Source organism: Procambarus clarkii, unplaced genomic scaffold (genome assembly GCF_040958095.1).
Source record: "Procambarus clarkii isolate CNS0578487 unplaced genomic scaffold, FALCON_Pclarkii_2.0 HiC_scaffold_133, whole genome shotgun sequence".
In the NCBI taxonomy this organism is placed as follows: domain Eukaryota; kingdom Metazoa; phylum Arthropoda; class Malacostraca; order Decapoda; family Cambaridae; genus Procambarus; species Procambarus clarkii.
Genome location: NW_027189166.1, coordinates 22,653 through 27,758, shown reverse-complemented (window position 1 = coordinate 27,758; position 5,106 = coordinate 22,653).

The following is a 5,106-nucleotide window of genomic DNA, read 5'->3' as shown; positions in this document are numbered from 1 at the left end:
AAATTTTTAGACACTCAACCCACCAGGGGATTCGATCACTGGCCAACATGGTGGCAGTTGCATGCTGTATCCACTACACCATACTTCAAAGCCATTAAGAGAGGTAGGAATTCTGGGGTATTTAACCAACCAGAACTCCAATCCTCTCCCAGGCAATGAGATAGTGTCGGACCTCTGATGCTCTTTCATCGATTCCTGTTATATGGGAAAACTCACTGCCAAATGCTTAAAGCACAGACTACCCTATTCCAGTAGCTGAAGTATATAATTTTTTAGACACTCAACCCACCAGTGGACTCGAACACTGGCCAACAAGGTGGCAGTTGCATGCTGTATCCACTACACCATACTTCAAAGCAATTAAGAGAGGTAGGAATTCTGGGGTACTTAACCAACCAGAACTCCAATCCTCTCCCAGGCAATGAGATAGTATGGGACCTCTGATGCTCTTTCATCGATTCCTGTTATATGGGAAAACTCAGTGCCAAATGCTAAATGCACAGACTACCCTATTCCAGTAGCTGAAGTTTATAACTTTTTAGACACTCAACCCACCAGGGGACTCGAACACTGGCCAACAAGGTGGCAGTTGCATGCTGTATCTACTACAACATACTTCAAAGCCATTAGGAGAGGTAGGAATTCTGGGGTATTTAACCAACCAGAACTCCAATCCTCTCCCAGGCAAGGAGAGAGTGTGGGATCTCTGATGCTCTTTCATCGATTCCTGTTATAAGGGAAAACTCAGTGCCAAATGCTTAATGCACAGACTACCCTATTCCAGTAGCTGAAGTTTATAACTTTTTAGACACTCAACCCACCAGGGGACTCGAACACTGGCCAACAAGGTGGCAGTTGCATGCTGTATCTACTACACCATACTTCAAAGCCATTAAGAGAGGTAGGAATTCTGGGGTATTTAACCAACCAGAACTCCAATCCTCTCCCAGGCAATGAGATAGTGTGGGACCTCTGATGCTCTTTCATCGATTCCTGTTATAAGGGAAAACTCAGTGCCAAATGCTTAATGCACAGACTACCCTATTCCAGTAGCTGAAGTATATAATTTTTTAGACACTCAACCCACCAGTGGACTCGAACACTGGCCAACAAGGTGGCAGTTGCATGCTGTATCCACTACACCATACTTCAAAGCAATTAAGAGAGGTAGGAATTCTGGGGTACTTAACCAACCAGAACTCCAATCCTCTCCCAGGCAATGAGATAGTGTGGGACCTCTGATGCTCTTTCATCGATTCGTGTTATATGGGAAAACTCAGTGCCAAATGCTAAATGCACAGACTACCCTATTCCAGTAGCTGAAGTTTATAACTTTTTAGACACTCAACCCACCAGGGGACTCGAACACTGGCCAACAAGGTGGCAGTTGCATGCTGTATCTACTACAACATACTTCAAAGCCATTAGGAGAGGTAGGAATTCTGGGGTATTTAACCAACCAGAACTCCAATCCTCTCCCAGGCAAGGAGAGAGTGTAGGATCTCTGATGCTCTTTCATCGATTCCTGTTATAAGGGAAAACTCAGTGCCAAATGCTTAATGCACAGACTACCCTATTCCAGTAGCTGAAGTATATAATTTTTTAGACACTCAACCCACCAGGGGACTCGAACACTGGCCAACAAGGTGGAAGTTGCATGCTGTATCCACTACACCATACTTCAAAGCCATTAAGAGAGGTAGGAATTCTGGGGTATTTAACCAACCAGAACTCCAATCCTCTCCCAGGCAATGAGATAGAGTGGGACCTCTGATGCTCTTTCTTCGATTCCTGTTATATGGGAAAACTCAGTGCCAAATGCTTAATGCACAGACTACCCTATTCCAGTAGCTGAAGTTTATAACTTTTTAGACACTCAACCCACCAGGGGACTCGAACACTGGCCAACAAGGTGGCAGTTGCATGCTATATCCACTACACCATACTTCAAAGCCATTAAGAGAGGTAGGAATTCTGGGGTATTTAACCAACCAGAACTCCAATCCTCTCCCAGGCAATGAGATAGTGTCGGACCTCTGATGCTCTTTCATCGATTCCTGTTATATGGGAAAACTCACTGCCAAATGCTAAATGCACAGACTACCCTATTCCAGTAGCTGAAGTTTATAACTTTTTAGACACTCAACCCACCAGGGGACTCGAACACTGGCCAACAAGGTGGCAGTTGCATGCTGCATCTACTACACCATACTTCAAAGCCATTAAGAGAGGTAGGAATTCTGGGGTATTTAACCAACCAGAACTCCAATCCTCTCCCAGGCAATGAGATAGTGTGGGACCTCTGATGCTCTTTCATCGATTCCTGTTATATGGGAAAACTCAGTGTCAAATGCTAAATGCACAGATTACCCTATTCCAGTAGCTGAAGTTTATAACTTTTTAGACACTCAACCCACCAGGGGACTCGAACACTGGCCAACAAGGTGGCAGTTGCATGCTGTATCTACTACAACATACTTCAAAGCCATTAGGAGAGGTAGGAATTCTGGGGTATTTAACCAACCAGAACTCCAATCCTCTCCCAGGCAAGGAGAGAGTGTGGGATCTCTGATGCTCTTTCATCGATTCCTGTTATAAGGGAAAACTCAGTGCCAAATGCTTAATGCACAGACTACCCTATTCCAGTAGCTGAAGTATATAATTTTTTAGACACTCAACCCACCAGGGGACTCGAACACTGGCCAACAAGGTGGCAGTTGCATGCTGTATCCACTACACCATACTTCAAAGCAATTAAGAGAGGTAGGAATTCTGGGGTACTTAACCAACCAGAACTCCAATCCTCTCCCAGGCAATGAGATAGTGTGGGACCTCTGATGCTCTTTCATCGATTCCTGTTATATGGGAAAACTCACTGCCAAATGCTAAATGCACAGACTACCCTATTCCAGTAGCTGAAGTTTATAACTTTTTAGACACTCAACCCACCAGGGGACTCGAACACTGGCCAACAAGGTGGCAGTTGCATGCTGTATCTACTACACCATACTTCAAAGCCATTAAGAGAGGTAGGAATTCTGGGGTATTTAACCAACCAGAACTCCAATCCTCTCCCAGGCAATGAGATAGTGTGGGACCTCTGATGCTCTTTCATCGATTCCTGTTATAAGGGAAAACTCAGTGCCAAATGCTTAATGCACAGACTACCCTATTCCAGTAGCTGAAGTATATAATTTTTTAGACACTCAACCCACCAGTGGACTCGAACACTGGCCAACAAGGTGGCAGTTGCATGCTGTATCCACTACACCATACTTCAAAGCAATTAAGAGAGGTAGGAATTCTGGGGTACTTAACCAACCAGAACTCCAATCCTCTCCCAGGCAATGAGATAGTGTGGGACCTCTGATGCTCTTTCATCGATTCCTGTTATATGGGAAAACTCAGTGCCAAATGCTAAATGCACAGACTACCCTATTCCAGTAGCTGAAGTTTATAACTTTTTAGACACTCAACCCACCAGGGGACTCGAACACTGGCCAACAAGGTGGCAGTTGCATGCTGTATCTACTACAACATACTTCAAAGCCATTAGGAGAGGTAGGAATTCTGGGGTATTTAACCAACCAGAACTCCAATCCTCTCCCAGGCAAGGAGAGAGTGTATTATCTCTGATGCTCTTTCATCGATTCCTGTTATAAGGGAAAACTCAGTGCCAAATGCTTAATGCACAGACTACCCTATTCCAGTAGCTGAAGTATATAATTTTTTAGACACTCAACCCACCAGGGGACTCGAACACTGGCCAACAAGGTGGAAGTTGCATGCTGTATCCACTACACCATACTTCAAAGCCATTAAGAGAGGTAGGAATTCTGGGGTATTTAACCAACCAGAACTCCAATCCTCTCCCAGGCAATGAGATAGAGTGGGACCTCTGATGCTCTTTCTTCGATTCCTGTTATATGGGAAAACTCAGTGCCAAATGCTTAATGCACAGACTACCCTATTCCAGTAGCTGAAGTTTATAACTTTTTAGACACTCAACCCACCAGGGGACTCGAACACTGGCCAACAAGGTGGCAGTTGCATGCTGTATCTACTACACCATACTTCAAAGCCATTAAGAGAGGTAGGAATTCTGGGGTATTTAACCAACCAGAACTCCAATCCTCTCCCAGGCAATGAGATAGTGAGGGACCTCTGATGCTCTTTCATCGATTCCTGTTATATGGGAAAACTCAGTGTCAAATGCTAAATGCACAGACTACCCTATTCCAGTAGCTGAAGTTTATAACTTTTTAGACACTCAACCCACCAGGGGACTCGAACACTGGCCAACAAGGTGGCAGTTGCATGCTGTATCTACTACAACATACTTCAAAGCCATTAGGAGAGGTAGGAATTCTGGGGTATTTAACCAACCAGAACTCCAATCCTCTCCCAGGCAAGGAGAGAGTGTGGGATCTCTGATGCTCTTTCATCGATTCCTGTTATAAGGGAAAACTCAGTGCCAAATGCTTAATGCACAGACTACCCTATTCCAGTAGCTGAAGTATATAATTTTTTAGACACTCAACCCACCAGGGGACTCGAACACTGGCCAACAAGGTGGCAGTTGCATGCTGTATCCACTACACCATACTTCAAAGCCATTAAGAGAGGTAGGAATTCTGGGGTATTTAACCAACCAGAACTCCAATCCTCTCCCAGGCAATGAGATAGTGTGGGACCTCTGATGCTCTTTCATCGATTCCTGTTATATGGGAAAACTCAGTGCCAAATGCTTAATGCACAGACTACCCTATTCCAGTAGCTGAAGTTTATAACTTTTTAGACACTCAACCCACCAGGGGACTCGAACACTGGCCAACAAGGTGGCAGTTGCATGCTGTATCCACTACACCATACTTCAAAGCCATTAAGAGAGGTAAGAATTCTGGGGTATTTAACCAACCAGAATGTAATGATCTGGGGCTCAGATCATTGGTTCTCCCTTCTCCCCTCTTTTCCCTCCCCTTCTCCCCTCCTTTCCTTCTCCCTCTCCCCTCCTTCCTTCTCCCCTCCCCTTGGCCGTCATTCGTCTCCTCCTCTCCCCCCCCCCCTGTCGCCCATTTGTCAGGGTCAAGAGGTTGACCTGAGGGT